General features: G+C 44.9%; 1 protein-coding gene across 1 annotated transcript in view; it reads left to right on the forward strand.

Moving 5' to 3' along the window:
- The window catches only part of LOC140708973 (uncharacterized), a gene marked incomplete at its 5' end in the record, with an annotated part of 54,655 nt that overhangs the window by 16,998 nt on the left and 14,127 nt on the right, over positions 1–23,530 (forward strand). The gene's annotated exons all lie outside the window — the stretch shown is intronic.

Consider the following 23,530-nt stretch of genomic DNA (forward strand, 5'->3'; position numbering starts at 1 on the left):
GACGACTTTCTTGAAAAAAGTTTTCATCAAATTTAGAAACTGTGTGTGTGCTGTTTTCTATTTCATACTTAGAATATGTATAGTGTGTGTTGTATGAATGTGTTGTATGAGTGTGTTGTGTTGTATGTGAGTTGCATGGGTTGTATGTGTTGTATGTGCATATTGTGTTGAGTTGCACTTATTGTATGTTTGAGTGTTGTGTGTTGTATGAGTGTGTTGTGCATGTATTTGTGAGTTGCATGCTTTGTACGTTGTATGAGTGTTGTGTGTTGTATGTGTGTATGTGTATGTCGTATATGAGTTGCATGTATTGTGTGTGATGTATGAGTGTTGTGTGTTGTATGAGTGTGTTGTACATGTGTTTATGGGTTGCATGTGTTGTGTGTTGCATGAGTGTTGTATGTTGTGAGTGAATTGTACATGTATTTGTGTTGAGTTGCGTGTGTTGTGTGTATGTTGTATGTGTTATATGTTGTATGAGTGTGTTGTACGTGCATGCTGTGTTGTGCGTGAGTTGCATGTGTTGTATGAGTGTATTGTATGTATATGTTGTGTTGTGAGTTGCATGTATTGTGTGTACATTGTATGAGTGTTGTGTTGTATGAATGTGTTGTACGTGAATGTTGTGTTGAGTTGCGTGTGTTGTGTGTGTTGTACGTGCATGTTGTGTTGAACGTGAGTTGCATGTGTTGTACGTGAGCTGTTTGAGTGTGTTGTATGTGTATGTTGTGAGTTGCGTGTATTGTATGTATGTTGTATGAGTGTTGTGTGTGCATGTTGTGTTGTGAGTTATGTGTGTTGTGTGTTGCATGAGTGTTGTGTGTTGTATGAGTGTTGGAGTCCGCGTGTTTCCTAAACAAAAGAATGTACACACAAGACAACACAGGACAAGAATACATGGCTTCCACGCTCAGAGCCTCCGCCTCACTTTATTTATACTCCATAAACCCCACGTCAGCAGAAAGAACACAATGCAAAACAAACTTTCTTTACCCAGATGTAACCTTCTGCTTAGTTCCTTGTCTCTGTGCTCTTCCTTATTTGTCCACCTTCTTGGCGCCTACGGGAGTTCATTAAAAGTTCAATTGGAGATACTGTCCTTGAGCCCTATCTATTCTTAGCATACTGTTTTCAAGGGCCCCTGCATATGAGTGTGTTGCATGTGCATGTTGTATGTGAGTTGTGTGTTGTGTGTGCTGTATGAGTGCATTGTACGTGTGTGTTGTGTTGTATGTAGGTTACGTGTGCTGTATGTGTGTATGAGTGTGTTGTACGCACATGTTGTGTTGTGAGTTGCATGTATTGGTTATGTGTCGTATGAGTGTGTTATAAATGCATATTGTGTTGTGAGTCGCAGATATTGGGTATGTGTTGTATAGGTTGTGTGTGTTTGTGTGCAGTGTGTGTTGTCAGTGTTGTATAACCGCATTATACATGCGTGTTGTGTTGTGTTGCATGTGAGTTGCATGTTGTCAGTGTGTGCCATGTGAGAGGCGGGGCATCCACATGACTGCTCCTCAGTGAGTCCTGCCTTGCAGCCCCTTCGAGCTTGTATCTTCCCGAGCAGCCTAGAAGCAGCAGGCTGTTTGCCTCTGCCCCTCCCCAGGAGGCCTCAGCCAGGTCCTGTGCTCAACCCCCCGCTGGGCAGTTTGCCTCTCTTGTCTCTCTCTCTTCTCTCTCATCGTCCTCCTGCGCCTCCTCCTTCTCGGGACCTGCATCCTTCCTCTGTGCTTCCTGGCAGGCCACACCTGGGACGTTGGAGTTCAGGCTGTCCTCGAAACCGTTTGCTCCTCTCTGAAGAGCGCCCCCCTTGACTGGCCGTGAGCAGCTGGAGTGGATTGCAGGGAAGGGAGGTGGGTGTTCCTGTAGAGACGCCAGGGTCTTACCTGGGGAGAAGGGAGCCTGCACTGGGCAGGCCGCCCTCCTGAGGAAGGGGATAGGGTGGGAGGAGGCTCTCGTGGACAAGGGGCTCACCTCCTGCCCTCCTTCCCTCTATCCCAGTCTGTTGTGAGGGAGGGCGGGACCCTAGGTGATTTCTATGCAGATCTTCAATTATCCACACTGTGAAACAAATACTTCTGTTTTTTTTTTTTTTTTTTTTTTTTTTTTTTTTTTTTTTTTTTTTTTTGAGACGGAGTCTGGCTCTGTCACCCAGGCTGGAGTGCAGTGGCCGGATCTCTGCTCACCGCAAGCTCCTCCTCCCGGGTTTACGCCATTCTCCTGCCTCAGCCTCCGGAGTAGCTGGGACTACAGGCGCCCGCCACCTCGCCCGGCTAGTTTTTTGTACTTTTTAGTAGAGACGGGGTTTCACCGTGTTAGCCAGGATGGTCTCGATCTCCTGACCTCGTGATCCGCCCGTCTCGGCCTCCCAAAGTGCTGGGATTACAGGCTTGAGCCACCGCGCCCGGCCTAAATACTTCTGTTTTTAAGATCAGAGGAAATCTCCTTTGTTTGTCTGCCTTTTATTTTATTTTATTTTATTTTATTTTATTTTATTTTATTTTTTTTGAGAAGGAGTTGCCCAGGCTAGAGTGCGGTGGCGTGATCTCGGCTCACTGCAACCTCCACCTCCCAGGTTCAAGCAATTCTCCTGCTTCAGCCTCCTAAGTAGCTGGGATTACAGGTGCCCGCCACCACATCCGGGTAATTTTTGCATTTTTAGTAGAGATGGGGTTTCACCATGTTGACCAGGCTGGTCTCAAACTCGTGACCTCAAGTGATCCACCCGCCTTGGCCTTCCAAGGGGTTGGGATTACAGGCGTGAGCCACCGTGCCCGGTCTGTCTGCCTCTTAGTTAGAACCTGTGTATTTTATGTTTTAAATTTCACTTTTCTGGGTCAGAACAGTAGTGTTTCTTTTTCGTAGTGTTGCTATGAATGTCCTTTACGATTAGGAGACTGGGTTGGCTGCCCACTGGAGAGTGGTATCACTGGGTCACGGTCACCATCTGCCCCAGCAGCGTCCAGAGTGTTTAGAGTCTTTCCTGGACGTAGACACCCTTTTGTCTGACGTTCAGATAAAACCAATCACCGCATTCAGTTAATCAAAGAGGTCAGAGCTGGGAACCGTTAGTGCACATCCACCTCTCCCGAGAGTGTTCACGCCTCTTCCACACGGGGCTAGGCTGCTGCTGAGCATGGTTCTGCTGGCTGTGGCTGTGGCCCCTTTCCTCAACCACAGCCATCGCAGGCCTGCCACAGTTTTTGTTCTTCTAGAAGAGAATAGGCAACACAAGAGAAGCAAGGTATGTTAGATATGAAACCATTAAAAATTATTTCCTCAAACATTGTATATATTTTTTGCCCATACCTAATTTGATAGCAATTTTAAAAAGATTAAAATGAAAAAAAATCCCCTATATTAAGTCTTTGAAAGGCATCCAACTTAGTTTTCATACAATTATTCTCTCTTTGGAGTCATACTTTATTGGTTTCAGTAAAGTGTAACAAATGCACCAGCATAAACAGATTTAGGAGCAAACAGCTGCTTCGTAATTATAGTTCAGCTCGCGGGGCCCAGCTGTAGGGGTGCAGCCTGTGCCTGCCTGTGCGCCAATAGGGCTGGTCACCTTGAGCATCTGGGAGTGTCTGGGTAAGTGAGGTCTGGGCAAGGCAGCATCCACACACCTGCATAGTTCTCACTTTGTCCACGTTATCCGACAAGGCCACAAAATTATCAAGTAAGTGTTCTCCAAGCGCATATTCAGTTAGTGTTTGGAAAGTGCATAGGCACCTCATACAGCACCTTTAAGAGGAGCTAGGAGCCCAGGAATGATAGCAGGTGTGAGGCCTGTACTCTCTTTGCATAGATAAAATATGCATGTGCATATCTGAGGCCAGAAAGTTTGATTGGGGCCAGAATGTGGAAGTCCTTACCTGTGGGATACTAGGGAACCACTGTGGATTTCGGAGAGAATCGTGTCTCTGATGTGCAGCATGCCGTGGAGCCGGGGGGTGACAGGGCAGGCTCATGCAGGGCACTCGCCGTGGCCGGAGGAGGAGAGAAGGCAGCCAGTGAGCTGAGCAATTCGGTGCCTGGGTCAGGAGGGGAAGAGGGAGTACAGGAAGGCGGATGAAGCTGCGAGTCTGCACCTCGAGGTCGCCGTTGCGCTTTGCCGGAAATCAGGAGAAGCAAGTGTGGACCTGACTCAGAGATACTTAGAGACACCACTGCAAGCTGCAAGTTTGGAAATACAGGAGGAGGCTTGGGGAAAATCTGGAGCAGGGAGCATTTGGGAGCCTCTTAGGTAGAAGTGCAGGTCAAGTAGCCAGAGTGTGAGGCATGCACGTCTGGAGAGAGGAGGCCAAAGGAAAGCCCACATTTGGAAATGGAGGAAGGGTTGGAAGACCCAGAAAAGGCCCTGCTTAGAGTCCAGAGAAGAGCTGGATGGTGCAGTTCACGAAAGCCCAGAGCCGAGAGTTTCCAGGAGAGTCCCAAGTGTTGCTGAAAACCAGGGGGCAGGACTCCAGTTGGAGCCTGTGAGGGGAGCCTGGCGGCCCTGATCCCTGAGAGCAGCCAGAGCCTGGGCGTCATGGTGGAAGTGGGTGGGAAGTGCAGGAAGCAGGTGGAGATGGCCTTTCAAGGCCTGGTGCTTCACACAGGTAGCCAGCTGTGGACCGAGACACAACTGGAGAGGGGCCTGAACCCAGAGCATCTCCAGGTGGATGAGGGAGCCAGGAAGGGCAAAGGTATCCGGAAGAAAGGGGGCAGGCATGGAGCCAGGTCCCCAGGGAGGCTGCAGTCTTCTTTTTCTGTTCATGGACTGGTTGTTGGTTATTTTGAGTTCTCAAAGTCGTCCACTCGGTGTGGTCCAGAGAAAGTTCCCAGGGGTCTCAAGTCGGAGCAGGCCTTGTGCTTTTCTGAACACTGTGCGTGTTGACTCAGGGTTACCGTCAATGGCTAATTCTAGCGTGTCTTTTGTTGAAGTCTGCAGAAGAGCCTCAACCAGCACCAGCTCTTGAAGAAATTATAAAACTTGTGTTCTTCTGATTCTGGGATTTTTGCCTGAAATGCCTCGTATATTTTTGGGTAGGTGTTGTTAGCACTTGTGTTACAGCATTTGGAGCTCTGCATTTTTGTGATGTGCTAGCTGTGAGGATGTTTAAAATTAGATTCCTAGAAATCAGGTTATAGGAGCTCTCGGCCATGCTTCATGGGTTGTGTTTTGACTCCTCATAGTGGACCCCATTGCAGTGGCTATTCTTAGTATTTGTGGAACACCTGACTGGTGATGCTAGGAGAATGTGATTTGTTTTCTTTGTAAGTCTAAAGTCTAATGACCTTGTAGAGTCTTTATACCCATCTCTTATATATCAGCTTTAATATACTTGAAAATGTCCTCATTGTACCCTTGAAAAGCAGGCTCACATTTTAAAAGTCATCCTTTTAAAATCCTTTTCTGCAGCCTGTGCCCTTTGTCTGTTTTGTTACCTTCACTGCAACATCATGAAACAGGGACAAGGGCTAGAATCTGTTTCAAACACAGAGCTTGAAACAGGGACAAGGACTAGAATCTCTGTTTCATACACAGAGCTGAACTGTGCTGAGCGACCTGCTATGCTAACGTCTGTTTCTGTCATGAGAGGGAACCCAGACCTCTTGACTTTTCCTTTTGTACATTTTCAAAAAGAATATTTTTTCCTCTCTGGGGTCCATTCCATTGTGGGATTCTCTCCTAAGGCTGTTTCTTTGCATTCCATTTTGACAAGTATGATTTAGTTTCCGAGATGATGAAAGGGCAGTGAAAAGGCCTGGGAAAGAGAAAGCAGGAAGAGAAGGAATTGTCTCATGATTTTAGTCAGAAGGAAATCACTCAGACAGAAACGCTATTCCAAGTGGGTCAGATCCCAGGAAGTGGGATTGAATAAGTGACATGGTATCGCACAACTCTGTTTTACATTCTTGCTGTTGCCAGGGGTAACGAAAAGAACGAGTATATTCATTCCGAGGTCAAATATATATCTTTGCTGACTCTGACTATAATTAGCAGAATTCGTTCAGTTCAAGTTTGAGAATACCTTTACAGAAGAGGGTCTTCGTGCCCGTGTGCCTATTTCTATTTATATGTTCACACGTATTGGAGTATAAATGTGTGTGTGCTGTGTGTGAGACCTCATTATTTGAAACAATAAATGTGCAGTAGAGCTTATTAATTACGAGAAGGTACATTTGGGGGATAAACTACTTTGTTTAGAATTGAATAATGGGGTCTTTGAGGGATGTATATATGTATGTGTGTTTGCATTTATGTGTATGAAAGTGTGTATTGCATGTATATGTGTTGTGCATGTATGTGTGCCTTTGTGTGTAATGTACATATGCATGCATGTGTATATGTGTGCATGTGTATTTGTGTTGCATGTATGTGTGTGCATCTGTTACATGTTTAGGCACGACTGCACATATGTGCAAGTAGACATGCATGGATGCTCGTGTGTATATAGTTATACATGTATATTTGTGCATGTTATGTCTACGCATTTACATATGTATGTGTGTCAGAATGTGTATGTATATGCATGTGTGTTTGAGTGTTGTGTGTATGCTTGTGCATGTGTGTTTGAGTGTTGTATGTGCGTGTGTGTTTGAGTGTTGTATGTGTATGCATGTGTTATGTGGTGGTATTACGTGATTATGTGAATGTGTGTGCATGTGTGAATGTATGCATTGCATGTAGGTGTGCTTGTCCATGTGTATGTGTGTGTGTGATATGTGTCTGTGCATGCATGCATGTGCACATTTGATTTGTGAATCCTCTCTGGGAGGGGCATGTTCCTGGAGACAGTGCATGGGATCCTCCGCTGTCCTCTCAGGGAGAGAGACATTGTGAAAGTTCGAGCCATTAGGTAAACATGCCTGATGTTCTATAAAATATATATTTAAATATACCACTGGGGTTAAATATATGTTAAATGGGTGCAAAGCTGTTATATTGCATTAAAAGTCATGTTAGTACTTCCTGGTTAAAGGCTTTGTGAATGATTTCCTGTACATGGGACATAATACACCACAGAGAATTACAGTGGGTCAATGGTATTTGCCAGGAGGTCTGGCTTGTGATTGGTATTTCTAGTTGCAGACATGCAGGTTGAGATTTGCTGGACTTAGAGGAGGGTCATTGACTCTGCCCACTGAATGATACCAGCGTCTCTGCTGCTTCCTTTTTCTGCCGGCTTCATCCAGAGCTGGGACAGCTGCTCTCAGACGCATTGTACTTTTCTCTCCATAAAAATCTGCAGCATTTGTTAGCAGTCCAGTAGCAGACCGAGTGGCAGGTCCAGCGTCAGGTCCAGCATCAGGTCCAGCGGTAGGTCCAGCATCAGGTCCAGGAACAGGTCCAGCGGCAGGTCCAGCGGCAGGTCCAGGGGCAGGTCCAGCGGCAGGTCCATCCAACTTTCCACATGGCCCATGTGAAAATGTACCCTCTCCCTTCCATTTTTTAAAGCAGTATCATTAGTAGAGCCTACTGCCATTTCTCCTTGAGCTCCTCACAGTGGATGGTAAGCATTTGCTTTATTAAAGCAAAGTTCTGTGCTCTTTGTGCTAAGTCTCCTCTGCCTTTCTGTGAGAGGCTAGAATTGGGATCGACCCTCAGCTGTGCCAGAGCCTTGGTACACGTCTCAGTTCTGGAATCTACTCTGTGCTTGTTGCCTTCCATCCACCGACAGCCATCTGTCTTCCTGTCACTCCTTCAACACGGAGTCCAGCAGTGTGCACACAGGTGAGCCTGTGTGAATGCTGGTTTTGTAGGATCTTATCGGGACCTTAGTCATCTTTTCACTAGGAAACCAGACACTGCAAGGGACTTAAAGAAAAGCCCAAAGAAGCCGTATCAGTAGAATCATAGAGACAGAATTCTACAACCATAGGAAATGGCATTGATTATCATGAAATGTGCATTTATGTGAGGCATAGTAAAACATCACATTTCTTACTGGGTAAGAGCTTGGAAAAGAGATTATGAAAGTATAACTGACTCTACTCTTGTATCGTGGAACATGGTAAAATGATGCAAGGTATTGTATAGAATGGAACAAACAGAATAGAATTATATAGAGTAGCGCAGAATAGAACAAATAGCATAATGTTATATAGGGTAGCATAGAATAGAAGAAACAGTGTAACATTATGTAGTGTAGTATACAATAGGACAAATAGTATTACATGGTCTAGAATAGAACAAGTAGGATAGTATTGTAGAGTATACAGTTGAACTAATGACGTAGTATTGCATAGCATAATACAATCTAGATTAGAACACACAGCATAGTATTAATATTACGTAGTGTGGTGTGGAATAGTAGAGTCGCATGGCACAGAACAGAGAGGATAGTGTTCTGTAGCACTGATGCAGGAGTTTTGCTCTTTAGCTCAGCTGGGTCCAGGTTCTTGTCTCATGACCAGGAAGAAACAGGCACGGGGACATCGAAGAGTGAGTGCAGTGGAACTTGTTAAGCTAAAAGTTAAGCTCTCAGCGAAAAGAGGGGTCCTGAGAGCAGGTTGCTGGTCGCTCCCTTCCCAGTTGACTACAAGGGCTTTTATATAGAAGCTGATGGGGCTGGGCTCGCTGTCTAAGGAGCAAATATCTGGTGGTTCCACCCCATTCCCTCGTGTGCATGGGGACCTTTAGTCTGCTGTGAGCATGTTTAGGCGAGCCCCCCCGTGCAAGTCCCCCTATCTGCACAAAACATGGGCTGGAGGCTCTCTGGGACCCTTCCCTTACTGTCTGCCTAAAGCAAGCTGGCTAACTCCTTTCTGTATAGAAGAAAATAGAATAGAATAGAACAGATAGTACAGTATTTTATCGTATGGAATGAAGCTGTAGTATTCTATCATAGAGAATGGAATAGTATAGAATAGAACAAACAGATCGTACTAGTGTAGTATAGAATAGTAGCCTCATGCAGCACGGAGCAGTGTTGTGCTCCCTATGTACAGAGTGTAACCACCATGAGAGCGTTCTTCAGTGGGGCGTCACTGGCCCTTCATATTTCTTTGGTTCTGTGGAAATGAGGAGAGGGAGTTAAGAGAGGGGGAGGAGGTTGGCTTTCTTACTTTTAAGGCGCTCATTACTTCTTGGGGATCATTTGATGGTCCCCTTTGGTAGTATTCTGTGAAGCAGTCTCTGTACTCTGTGTAGGGTGAAATGTGGGGCAGTCTGTGGACTCTGTGTAGGGTGAAATGTGGGGCAGTCTGTGGACTCTGTGTAGGGTGAAATGTGAAGCAGTCTGTGGACTCTGTAGGGTGAAATGTGGAGAAGTCTGTGGACTCTGTAGGGTGAAATGTGGAGAAGTCTGTGGACTCTGTAGGGTGAAATGTAGAGCAGTCTGTGGACTCTATGTAGGGTGACACATGAAGCAGTTGAGAAAGGATGAAGTCAGAAGTAGCTCAGCAGAGATGCACTAACTCTTACCTGGGAGACTGTGGAGCAGTCTGTGGACTCTGTGTAGGGTGAAATGAGGTGTTTTGTGTAAATTTTTGTCTCATGCCTGGCACATGGCAGAGCCTCCGTGGATCTTGCCGTCATGAACCCTCTGATAACTTCTCTACAGTGCCCTCCACACTATAAATACCACACATTGTGGGAAGTCCGGGCCTTTTCAAAGGCTGGGTTTCTTTTTAACAAAATTGGAATGCCCTGCATATTTGGAATGGCCAGATTATCCTGCACTTTTGACTTCACTTGTCCAGCTGGGTACACCTCCCTGCGTGCTGCCAAGGTTTACAGCGGAATTCCCTGACGCCACTACCCTCACTGCCTGCACCTGAATCTGCTGTGGGGTCATTTCCTTATTGGACTTGTCTGGGGACCTCCTGAGGGGTGGATGGGTCAGGACTGGGTTATCTGGGGAAGGTGTTCATGGCATTCCTGTTTGCAGTCTGTGTCTCTGTTGGAAGAGATGCTTTTAGCACATCCGTTAATCCAGATGTGATTAGCAAGGGGTGTCTCTCTCAGGTAAGAGTTGGTGCATCTCTGCTGAGCTACTTCTAACTTCATCCTTTTTCAAGTCTGTTACAAAGAGAACTTTGGTTTCTCAAGATTTAAGAATTAATGTCAAAGAGCAATTTAGTGTTCTTTTTGAGTCCCCAGCCTTGCTGTGGATGATTCATGAGTCCTTGGTGGTTAGGGCCACAGCACAAGCGGTGGGCCGTCTGTTCCCCACCCTGGTGGATACTTTATCACCCAAAGAAATGTATTCTGTTAACATGTCTCAATTAGAATATTTTAGTAGGAGACAGAGTTATGGCTCTTGTTTTAATTTGTAATAGATAATTACTGTAGCAGGGGCAAGGTTGAGACTTGCAGTGTGGCTCATGGAAAACATTGATTAGAAGCACCCAAAATATATCACCAGCTTTGTTGCTGCAGCTCCAAGGGACTAGGAATGCATATGTATTTTTTCTTTTGTTATTATTTATTATTTTTATTTTTGAGACAGAGTCTTGCTCTGTCACTTAGGCTGGATTGCAGTGGCATAATCTCAGCTCACTGTAACCTCTGCTTCCAGGGTTCAACAGAGTCTTGTGTCTCAGCCTCCCACGTAGCTGGGATTACAGGTGCCTGCTACCGTGCCCAGCTAATTTTTGTATTTTTAGTAGAGACAGGGGTCTCACCGTGTTGGCCGCCACCCCCGGCCCGCCCCTCTGGCTTCTGGGAGCCCCATTGCCGGGGGTGCAGGCACCCCCCGCGATCGGGCTCCCAGCCGCCACCCCCGGCCCGCCCCCCTGGCTTCTGGGAGCCCCATCGCCGGGGGTGCAGGCACCCCCCGCGGTCGGGCTCCCGGCCGCCACCCCCGGCCCGCCCCCCTGGCTTCTGGGAGCCCCATCGCCGGGGGTGCCGGCACCCCCCGCGTTCGGGCTCCTGGCCGCCACACCCAGCAAGTGGAGGCAGGATGAGATCACAGGATGGTGTTAAAATTAAAATTAAAAATGAAATTTTGGGCACTCATTGTCATTGATAACATCTTATCAGGAAACAGGGTTTGAGAACAGACAACCTGTCTGACCAAAATTTATTAGGTGGGAATTTCTTCATCCTAATAAGCCTGGGAGCGCTACAGGAGGCCGGGGCTTATTTCATCCCTTCGGCTTCAACCGTAAAAGGCAGAACGCTTCCAAGGGGGTTGTTTATAGGCCTACCCTCAGAGCGCATTCTCTTTCTCAGGGATGTTCCTTGCTGAGAAAAAGAATTCAGCGATATTTCTCCTATTTGCATAAGAAAAGAGAAGAAATATGGCTCTGTTCCGTCCAGCTCACCGGTGGCCAGTTCAAGGTTATCTCCCTTGTTCCCTGAACATCGCTGTTATCCTGTTCTTTTTTCAAGATGCCCAGATTTCATATTGTTCAAACACACATGCTCCACAAACAATTTGTGCAGTTAAGGCAATCATCACAGGGTTCTGAGGTGACATATATCCTCCTCAGCTTACAAAGAAGATGATGGAATTAAGAGATTAAAGTAAAGACAGACATAAGAAATTATAAAAGTATTAACTTGGGAGAACTAATAAATGTCCATGAAATCTTCATATTTTATGTTTTTCTGCCGTGGCTTCAGCCATTCCCGGCATTCAAGGTCCCTGACTTCCCGCAACATTCTCTCTCCCTTTTCCTCTATATAAATGTGCCATGGCGATGAAGGATTGTTCATTGTCTCGATTTGACGCAGGATTCTTCGACTGGTCCGGCACACTAAAAACAAGCCGATTAAACAGAGACACATAATTCCAAAATTTACTGCAGTAGAGTTCCCAATAGACTTAATCCAAGTCGTTGGGTTTAATCCATAAAGATTTTTTGCCACTTGATCTAACGCCTCAGCTCCAGGCACAATATTTAAGTGACTTTGAGAGGCTTCAAAAATTTGTTCTTTTAATTTAGAAATGTCTAAAGTGAGATTATCTTCTCTTCTTTCCATGTGATAAGTAATCTGCTGGTGGGACTGACAGTAGGTACTTCTGCCAACCAATTTTGAATAGCAGGCATTAAACATCCTGGTGCTCTCCCTAGGCAAATAGGAGGATAACGTTACCCAGTGGAAATATTTATCATCATTCCTTCTTCCTCCAGTTTGGCAGGGCAACGATCATCTGTGGGACCAGGTACCCACACACTATTATTAACGTATGCTTCAATAGGATTATCCATCCATGTGACTGCCCCAATTAAGGGTGGGAAAGGCACATAGGCCCAGTAGGTATAATTAGCTGCAGCTGCTCCTGCAGGCATGGGGAGACTTACCACCGTTGATACAATCATTAGAGCTGCAAGCAGCATTTTTTTCTGGGGTTTGTGTCACCTTTGTGCTAGCTAGGCTTTTTCCAGCTAACGGTGTCAGCTTCTTTAACTGTGCCCAGGTCGGCAGCTCCGCCTTCTTGGTGCGTGGTGACTTCATCTGTTCTTCTGATATCACCACTTGGTTCATCATGCGAGTCAATGGCGCTCGATTGGGTGTTTCCGTCTCCGTGGAGGTGCTTTTCTTTGCATCTCCGATGGGTTCATTGTAGAACTTTAAATGTCTAGTGGGTATCCAAACAGGAAACTGATTTTCTCCTGGTGAAACACAAGCAAAACCTCTTCCCCAGTTATCACCTTCCCTATTTCCCATGTCTTATTTTTGTTGTCTTTCCACCAAATCAGTTTTCCTTCATGTGGATTGTTCTTTTTACCAGTAAGATGTTGTTCTGCAGAAGTAGTAGTCTGATTTCTACAAATGTTTAAAAAACTTAAAATATAGAGTGCTAGATTAAGCTGCATCTGAGGAGTGGTACACTCCTTACTGTCTCCCCCTTCTTTTTGTTTAACTGAGTTTTGAGTGTTCTATTAGGTCTTTCAACTATGGCCTGTCCTTGGGAATTACAAGGAATTCCTGTTGTATGTGTAATATTCCACTGATTTAAGAATTTTTGGAAAGCTTTAATATAATAACCTGGTCCATTGTCAGTTTTAATTATTTTTGGAACTCCCATTACAGCAAAACAAGATAATAAATATTTTTTAACATGGGAAGTACTTTCTCCTGTCTGGCAGGTTGCCCATATGAAATGTGAATAAGTATCAACTGTTACATGAACATATGATAATTTTCCGAATGAAGGTATATGTGTAACATCCATTTGCCATAATGCATTAGGACACAGACCTCTGGGATTAACTCCTGCCTCTTGAGTGGGCAGGTGTAGTACTTGACACTGGGTGGAATGTTGTACAATATCTTTTGCCTGTTTCCATGTGACATCAAATTTGTTTTTTAATCCTGCTGAAATTACATGAGTCAAAACATGAAGTTCTTGTGCTTTTATGAATGCAGAGGATACCAGTAAGTCAGCTTGTTCATTTGCTTTAGTTAAAGGTCCTGGTAAATTAGTGTGTGCTCGAATATGAATAATATAAAATGGGAAATTCCTTTTTCTTAGTTTGTTATAACAAATTGAACAACTGGTTTAACTGATCATCCATGCTATATTTAATTAGAGCTGTCTCAATATCCCTTGTAGCCTGTACTACATATGCAGAATCTGATATAATATTAACAGGTTGATTAAAATCTTGTAACACTGTAATGACTGCAACCGACTCTGCCCTTTGAGCCGATTGATATTGAGTTTTGATTACTCGCTCTTTTGACCCTGTGTAAGCTGCTTTTCCATTGCTGGAACCATCAGTAAATACTGTCAGAGCATTTTCTAAAGGTTCATGTCTGGTAATTTTAGGTAAAATCCAAGTAGTCAATTTTAAAAACTGGAATATTTTTGTTTTTGGGTAATGATTATCAATGATTCCCACAAAATTGGCAAGGCCAATCTGCCATGCACCAGAATTGATAAAGGCTTGTCTAACTTGTTCCTTGGTTAAAGGAACAACTATTTTGTCTGGGTCATTACCACACAATTTTATTATTTGTAATCTTGCCTGACCAATTAATGTAGCTATTTGATCCAAGTACAATGTAAAAGTCTCAATTGTACTGTGAGGAAGGAATGACCACTCTACAAGATCAGTATTTTGAATGATGATGCCTGTTGGAGAATGTGTAGTAGCAAAAATTAAAAGTTGAGTGGGGCTAAGGGATCTATTCTACTTATTTGCGCTGACTGAATTTTTTCTTCCACTAATTTAATTTCTTTTGTTGCCTCTGGGGTTAATATTCTTTTACTATTTAAGTCTGGCTCTCCTCTTAGGATGGAGAACAAATTTGACATGGCATAAGTAGGAATGCCTAGGCTTGGCCGAATCCAATTAATATCACCTAACAATTTTTGAAAGTCATTTAATGTTTTTAGTGTATCTTTTCTTATTTCTATTTTTTGTGGCTTCATTTTTCTATTTTCTCTCTGCATCCCTAAATAATGAAAAGGAGTAGAGGTTTGGATCTTATCAGAAGCTATTGTTAGTCCTTCACTGGAAACCTCTGCTTGCAGAAATGTGTAACAGTCAATTAATTTGTCTCTTGTTTCTGCAGCACATAAAATATCATCAATATAGTGAATAATATAACAATCTGAAAATTTACCTCTAACTGGTTGAAGGACTTGACCTACAAAAGTTTGACAAATAGTTGGAATATTAAGCAATCCCTGAGGTAATACTTTCCACTGAAACCTGGTGGCTGATCCTTTATTATTTATGGCTGGTATAGTAAAGGCAAATTTTTCACAATCTTGCTCTGCCAGAGGAATGGTAAAAAAACAATCCTTAAGATCAATTATAATTAAAGGCCAGTCTTTCGGGATCATGGCTGGAGAGGGCAATCCGGGTTGAAGAGGCCCCATGGGTTTAATTACAGCATTTACTGCTCTTAAGTCCATTAACATATGCCATTTGCCTGATTTTTTCTGAATTACAAATACAGGAGAATTCCAGGGTGAGAATGAAGGCTCAATGTGTCCCTTTTCTAATTGTTCCTTTGCTAATAAATGTAAAGCCTCCAGTTTTTGCTTAGCTGGCGGCCACTGATTTACTCATACCGGTTTTTCTGTTTTCCAAGTTAATGGAATGGGTTCAGGAGGCTCTACAGTGGCCGCCCTTAAAAATGATACCCTATTCCTTTTCTTTCTTAATTTTTCTCAGTCTCAATTGGGACTTTAATGCCATTTTCATTTTTTCCTAATCCCTTTCCTGGTATATATCCCATCTTAATCATGAGTTTTTGACTCGTGGAGCTGTATAATGGAGCGGGCATAATGATTTCTGCATCCCATTGTTGTAATAAATCTCGACCCCATAGATGAATAGGAATTGAAGTAATCATTGGCTGAACAGTACTTTCTTGATTATCTGGTCCTAAACAATGTAAAATCATGTACTTTCATACACTTCTGAAGCTGTGCCTACGCCGACAAGTCTTCTAACAGCCTTTTGTTTAGGCCAATTTTTGGCCACTAATTTAAAGCAATGCCAGAGATATCTGCTCCAGTGTCTACCAACCCTTCAAACTGTTTTCCTTGAATAATGGCCTTACACACGGGTATGCTCTCAGAGACCAGACTTACCCAATATGCAGCCTTTCCTGCCGGATCAGTGCTTCCGAACCCTCCTGTTCTTTTTATCTCACTCTTTCCAACTTTAATATAAGGTAGGAGTAATAATTGAGCAATCTTGTCTCCTGGCCTGGCACTCCAAGGAATTGAGGAACAAATAACCAATTGAATTTCGCCTTTATAGTCTGAATCAACCACACCAGTATGAATTTGAACTCCCTTTAGATTTAAACTTGATCTTCCTAAGATTAGTCCTACAGCCCCCTCAGGCAATGGGCCATATACCCCTGTGGGAATTTTTTGTGGAGGCTCCCCTGGAAGCAAAGACTGCTTGTATGGTGCATACATCTACTGCTGCACTGCCTCTTGTGGCGGGGGATAATTGCTGTATTGTGATAACTGGCTTATTCCCTGAGACACTTGTGACAGTGGGGGTTGTTGTTCCTGAAAACCCTGAGGAACAAAGGGCTGAATTTGGAATGCCCCAGTTTGTTGCAGGGCCTGAGGCTGGCCCCTCCTCTCATTTCCTGACACTGGTTGCCCATTTTTATCAAATTTAGAACGACATTGATTACCCCAATGTTTTCCCTTTTTACATCTTGGACATAGGCCAGGTGGCTCTTTATCTGTTGTTGTAGTAGCTTCAGTAGTTACATTTTGCTTACTTGAGACTAGGCAATTCTTTTTTAGATGACCAATTTGACCACAATTATAACATTTTTCCCCAAATGTTCTAACTTGTCCTCCTAAAGCAACTCCTGTGATTGCTTGAGCCATAAGCATAGCTTTATGCATAGCTCCTCCAATTCCATTGCAGGCTTTAACGTACTCTGAGATTACATCTGATCCTGCGGGAACCCTTCCTTTTAATGGCTTAATGGCTGATTGACAATCAAGATTGGTGTTTTCATATGCCATCAACTCCACTATGACCTTACGGACATTTTCATTGGTAATTGACTTTTGAGTAGCATCTTGAAGTCTTGCTACAAAATCAGGGTAGGGCTCTTTAGAGCCTTGTCTTATTGTATTAAAGGGGGGGCAGGTGGTTCCTGTGTCTTGGATTTTCTCCCAGGCCCTAAGGCAGATAGCCCTGATTTGCTCAATGGCCTCATTTGGCATTATTACTTGTTGGTCAACAGTGCTCCAATTTTGACCTATTCCTAATAGTTGATCTGCATCTATGTTAATTGGAGGATTGGCAGTCCTATTTCTTTGGACCTGTACTTGTGCCTCATCAATCCACCAAGTCTTAAATTGTAAAAACTGAAAGGGTGAGAGTGATGATTTTGCCAGAATCTCCCAATCATAAGGAATGAGTCTATGTCCATGAGCAATGGAATCAAATAATGTTCTCATGTAAGGAGAGTTGGGTCCATACTGTTTTACTCCTTCTTTCATTTCTTTTAGCATTTTTATAGAAAAAGACTGATATCTGGCTTCAGCTATGGGAGGCTCTCCCTCTTGGACCCCTTCTCCAGGTGGTCTTGCTTCTAATATTACTGGGAATTGCCATGCCTCAATATCTCCTTGTTTTCTTGCCTCATCAATAATTTTATGTACTGCACTACCCTGTGTACTAGGCGGTGCTGTAGGATTAAGTCTCATGGTGGGCGGCTGAGGTTATGGCACCCTGCCCTGTGGCAGTGGAAATGTTCCTGGTTGTCCATACGGATTTTCTGGGGGCTGCCGATACTGCAGCTCGGCTGGCAACCAGTATTGATAGACTACTGGCGGCTGGGATTTATTTTCTACCGGCTGATATTGTGGACACTGTATTTGGATTGGCATTGCCATGCCAGAGACTCTTTTTCTATTTGATCTTCTTTTGGAGTTTGTACTTGTTTAACCTGCATTTGAGGTTGTAAAGTTACAGGCATCTGAGGTGCTGTAAGAGGAGTTGGCCATCGTGGTTTAGATTCTGATGGCTCTGCTAATTCTGGACTCTTTTCTTCTAATTTTAACGTTTCAGGATATACTACCTCCTGTAATTGATTATCATAAACATTTTGCATTGACCGAGCCATTACCAGCTCTGCTACACATTTACAGTGTGAACTTTCCTTTCCTTTCCAGGATTCTATCCCTGCCTCTTTTTCACAATCTACTGCACAGCTTTTAGGGACATCAGAAATTGGAACGCTATCTTCTTCTGTTTGCAATGGTTCTAAAGCTACTTTAATAATGACTCAATCATTCCATACTGTAAGTAGGATGATTTTACCTTCCCTACTTGCTTGTTTTAATTCTTTGCCAATTTTTTCCCAGTCTTTTAGATCTAAAGTTCCCTGTTCTGGAAACCATGGACAAAACTGTTCTATTGTTTGAAATAGCATAATTAGATTTTTGGTAGAGACTTTAACTCCCCCTCTTTTTAAGAGAATTTTAATAAAGCTGTGATAAGAGGCATATTTACTTTCAGTTTGCCCCATTGTTATCCTAGGTTCTTCCGAGTGCACAAGCTTATCGCAAGGCTGACTGTAGACATACTCGGGAGTCTCTCATCGACTTGTCCTCATACACTTGACCACGCTCTGGTGTACCTTCACCTTAGAGAAAAGCTTCCACGTTGGTCACTAGATGAAGGGGTGGCCTGCCCCTCCACACCTGTGGGTGTTTCTCGTTAGGTGGAACAAGAGACTTCAGAAAAGAAATGAGACACAGAGACAAAGTATAGAGAAAGAAAAAGTGGGCCCAGGGGACTGGCGCTCAGCTTAGAGAGGACCCACACTGGCACCGGTCTCTGAGTTCCCTTAGTATTTATTGATAATTATCTTTACCATCTTAAAGATAAGGGAGTGGCAGGACAATAGGATCATTGTAGGGAGGAAATCAGCAGTAAGACATATGAACAAAAATCTCTGTGACATGAATAAGTTTAAAGGAAAATGCTGTGCCTTGAGATGCATATGCAAACATCTCCATAAACTTTTTAGCAGCATTGTTTCAGCCTATCACATGGGGATAAACCTTGGACAATACCTAGCTTTTCTAGGCAGAGGTCTCTGCGACTTTGGCCATGTACGTGTCCCTGGGCAGTTGAAATTAAGAGAATAGTGATGACTTTTAACCAGCAAGCTGTCTTCAGGCACTTATTTAACAAAGACACATCCTGCACAGCCCAAAATCCATTAAACCTTGAGTCGCTGCAGCACGTGTCTCTTGCACGGACAAAGTTGGGGGTAGGGTCACAGATTAACAGCATCTCAAATACAGAACAAAATGGAGTCTCTTATGTCTACTTCTTTCTATATAGACACAGTAACAAGCTGATCTCTCTTTCTTTTCCCCACAGAAGTGTTAGTTTTTTATTTGTTCAATCATTTGGAAATGTAAAATCCATTCTTGATTCGCAGGCCACGAGAGCAGGCAGGGACAGGCTGCCCCTTGCCGACCTCTGGAATGAGCTTAGAGAAGGAAATGACAGGCTGGGCCAGCGCAGCCTCCTCACAGCGAATTCGCTGCAGGAGGGTCCTTCTTAGCAACCACTTCTCATCCTTCATCTTGGCTTCAAATGCAGTTCAGGTGGAGAAAGAGAGAACAGAACTGGCCTCAGCAACAAGAAGGAAGGAGACGCAGGGTCAAGCAGCCCTGTGGACCGATCACACTCAACATTCACACCAAGCGGAGCACAGGCAGGACCAGCCCAGGGGGGCCGAAGTGGAGGCTCTCTGGGGTGGGGGAACTCTGGGTGGGCAAGATTCACAACCTAAAACTCATATAGAAGTTCTACACAGCAGTAGTTACAGAAAACACACACTAAGAAAAGGCCAAAATAAAAATAGGACAGCCACCTTTGACCGCACCTTATCCCTCAGGAACCCACCTTCAAGCCCTGGCAGATGAAGACTCACTTCCTGATGCACTTCCCGGTGAATTATGTGGGCGAATGCATCCGAACTGTCCCCTACACGGACCCAGATCTTGCCAGGTAGGAGGGTGGAGGTCGGGATCTCTCAGGCCTGAGCCTTACAGAAGCAGCTTGTCAAGCCTGTTCGAGTTCACAGGGCATGTTTTAGCACAGGAAGAGTCTGCACTGACTCTGAGTGTTGGACCTGGGGCTTTGTGAGTCTACGAGCAGCCCTCTTTAAACAGCAGAGTCTTTATGAACAAAGGCCCTAACCACAAACTCCTTTCAAAATGCCCCATGTACTCCCCTCATCTCTAGGTGGAAATTGAATGAATTTAGGTTGAGACCTCTGATAAACATGGTAGATTAATCCTTCGTGAGGACAGATGCATGGAACGACAGCAAAGGTAGATCAAGACACAAAGCCACAAGGGAGAGTGGGAGGTGACCCAGGCAGCCATGGGGGCTGCAGGAGAACCTCATGAGCCAGACTGTGGGTGGGTGGGTGGGTGGGGGGTGCCTGACCCGGGGCCACAGAGGGACAGGGCAGTGGGGAGAAACCAGGTGGTCCTGCAGAGCCCTGCAGATGGCAGGGCTGGAGGCTGCCTCACAGTCCCTCTGAGGAGTTTGCCTCCCCTGTCTCCCCACCAAGTCAGAAGCTCAGGGAAGGAGGCCCGGGGTTGAGCGGCCGCCGAGAGTGAGGGTCAGGCCTGTTCCCAAAGTGGCGTGGGGCGAGGGAGTTTGCAGCCTACGAACTGGCCCTCCAGCCCTTTCTTCCAAAGTGTGGCTGCCCCTCGGCTGTGTTCATCCCATCTGTGGAAACTGGCCAGACCAGGAGGACAGACTCACAGACATACACTTTTGGGGACCTGTCAGTTGGGTGTGGATGACACAGATCTGTGCAAAAATGTTATATCCCGGAAATTCACTTCCTGTATCCTTGTCCCAGGCAGCTACCCCCATGAGGGACTAAACCAAGGAGGAGACCCCCAGGGTCTGGCTCCAACCTCACTGGTCCCAACTGATGGTGCCCCAGCCACCCGAGTGGTAGAGAGGGGAAGGCAGGCTTAGGCCTGGGCAGTCTATCCTGATAGGAGAAGGTGCCGGGCCTCCAGGGTGTACGTGTGTCACAGTGGGACCACAGATGGGGAGGTGTGTAGCCAGGTGGGAGGAAATGTGGGGCTGCAGTGGGGGCCCAGAAAGAGCTCTTCTGTAGAAAAGAGGTGTGTGGTCAGCTGTTTTGTTCATTAATTTCCATATTTGTAGGAGATAAACAGATCTGTCTGCTGTGCCAGCAGAAGAGTGGTCTGTTTCCACCATCCAATAGGAAAATGCAGACAGAAAACGCTAAAAATGTGGAGGTTTCCCCTGGGCCAGGGGGAGTCTAGATCTTTTTTTCCTTGTTTTTTGTATTTTATAATCTTTCAACAGTGAGCATGTGTTTTTAATATACAAGTAATAGAAATTTCTCAAGGAGGAGGATGCATGGATGGATTGAAGGCCATCCCTGCTGGTTCTTGTAGAGGCTCCGTCCCCCAGGGTCTGGCTCCAACCTCGCTGGTCCCAACTGATGACGTCCCAGCCACCCGAGTGGCACTGGGTTTCTCCTGGAGGGCCCACACGAGATGGTCATGACTTCTCCCAGCACAGCCCCTGGGAACATGCCCACTCCTTCCTTGATTTCCCACCTGGCCTATTTGACTCCCTTCATCTGCTTTGGGAAATGGCCCATCTGTGGAAGTGGTGACCCGGGGCTGATCTCGCCACGGGCGCCTTTAAGGAGCCTGTGTCTTTGCTGCAGACGCTACCATCATTGTCTGCCCTGCCTTCTGTCGGAGGAGGATGTGTTCTGGAATCATCTAGAATGTGATGTCACCATTCGCAGTGGAAGGCAGATGAAATCAGCCCCGTTCCTGGAAATGTGATGTATCGGAGAGTGTGTGTTTACTTAAGGGATTTCTATAAAACTCAAAGAGTTTGACTTCAGTTTCCTTTTTTTTTTTTTGGTATCCTGATGTGAGACATTTAAATATTCATTTGCACATTTGCCTTTACAATAGAAATAACATCTTTCTACTTCACCAGATTTAAAAAATGCCACATATGCATTGGAACAAGTTAAGCAGTGTGGTGCTGGAAGTGTTAGATTCCCTCCCCACCACCACTGCTTTCAACCATGTAATCCAAGACAACTGCTTGAAAATTGTGCTTCCTTGTGCTTTTTAGTTTTTGTTAATTAAAAAGAAAATCTCATGCCTGTAAGCCCAGCACTTTGAAGGCAGGAGGATCACTTGAAGCCAGGTGTTTAAGACCAGCCTGGGCAATGGAACTAGACCCTGCCTCTACAGAAATTGTAAAAATAGGCGTGGTGGCACGCATCTGTAGGCCCAGCTACTCAGGAGACTGGTGGGAGGATCCCTTGAGCACAGGAGTTCAAGGCTGCAGTGAGCTGTGATTGCCCTTATGCACTCCAGCCTGGCGACAGAGCAAGATCCTGTCTCTTAAAAAACAAGACCAAAAAAATGGGACCATAATTTATGTGGCATTATTGTACAACTTGATTTTATTTTCATTTTCACTGAATCCAATAATTACTTCATTGTCTATGTTTTTTTATCAGCCATGGTGTTTTAAACTTGCATTTAATCATTAATTTCAGTCTTAAAATCCTTGCATGTTTGATGACTGCTAAATTCCTACATACAGAAATTCGAGAAAAAGGTGGCGCTTACAGTGGAGGCGCAAAACTCAGCCACAGTGGGGTTTTCACCCTTTACTCTTACAGGTGAGCTTTGCTCTAGTTCACACATTGGGACACACACTGTGTTTTAGTCTCCTACTCATGATTATCAGTGTCATTTTCTTCTACTGCAGTGAACTTTAGACAAAAGTTGTTCTACGTGCTGCTTTTCACTTCTCGAGCACTTAGCCACACCCAGCAATGTCCTTTCTGGTGCAAGGATTGGGGCCAGCAGCGTAAACGGGAAGCATTCTGTCTTTAGTAAACCCTGGCTTAAGCCAGCATATTTTGGCAAAACACGGTAGTGCCTCCATCCATGGTTTTGCCTTCCACGGTTTATTACCCAGTCACCCTTGGTCTGAAAATATTAAATGGAGAATTCCAGATATAAACACTTCCAAAGTTTTAAATTGTACACCATTCTTCTAAGCAGTGGGATGAAAGCTGACACTGTCTACGGTACCTGCCTGTTGGTCACTCAGTAGCCATCTAGGTCATCAGATACGCTGTGGGTGTCCAAGAGCTTCTGTTCACAGAACGCTTGTTTTACTTAGCATAACTTTTATTACAGTATAATTGTTGTATTTTGTTAATATCTTGCTGCACCTAATCTATAGACTTTTTCATAGGCATAGGAGAAAAACACAGTATCCATAGTGGCTGTCTGAGGTTGCAACCCTGCTCTGGGGGACCTGGGACACAGGCCCCAGGTGAGGGGCGCGATATAGCCTGAGAACATTCTTAGCTCATTTCATTTGGAGGTGCCTGATGTGGATGCAACTGTTAGCTTTCATAAACATAACACCGTTATTCTAAAATAATAAATTCTTGATTGTGTATGGCTTTGCTGCCCAAGAGAACCTGTATTCTGACACTTTTTAAGAAGGAGTTGGCCAGGCATGGCGGCAAGTGCCTGTGGTCCTAGCTACAGGAGGCTAAGGCGGGAGGATCCCTTGAGCCTAGGGAGGTTGAAGCTGCAGTCAGCAGATTGTGCCACCACACGCCAGCCTGGGCGAATGAGAGCCTGGCTCGTGGATGCAGAGATAGATTAGGTAGGTAGGTAGGTAAGCAGGCACGTAGGTAGAGAAGTCGGTAGCCGTTGCCACCCTGCTGAGTTCTCCCATTTGCTGTGCTGGAAGCCACTCTTCTAGACAAGGATGGGGAAGCAGCTCACAACCCCTCTGCAGCTGAGTCAGGGTGGAGGGAGGGCTGGGCTCTTTCCATTTACACAAAGGGAAGTCTGGATCAGCCCCCTCAGACTGATTCCTGTACTGCCCTGGGTGTGTCCTTAAGGGAGATTAAAGGAAAACCTTTGTTTGCTTGATTTTTCCATGTGAGTCTTCTGTAATTTCCTCGTAATCTTGACCTGCCCCCACCCTCCACATCTTTCCTCTCCTGATGTCACAGAGAGGTGGATTTAAATCATCTGGGGAGGACTTTATGCAGACAGACCCTGTCTAA

This window comes from Chlorocebus sabaeus, chromosome 18 (assembly GCF_047675955.1).
Source record: "Chlorocebus sabaeus isolate Y175 chromosome 18, mChlSab1.0.hap1, whole genome shotgun sequence".
Classification (NCBI taxonomy): domain Eukaryota; kingdom Metazoa; phylum Chordata; class Mammalia; order Primates; family Cercopithecidae; genus Chlorocebus; species Chlorocebus sabaeus.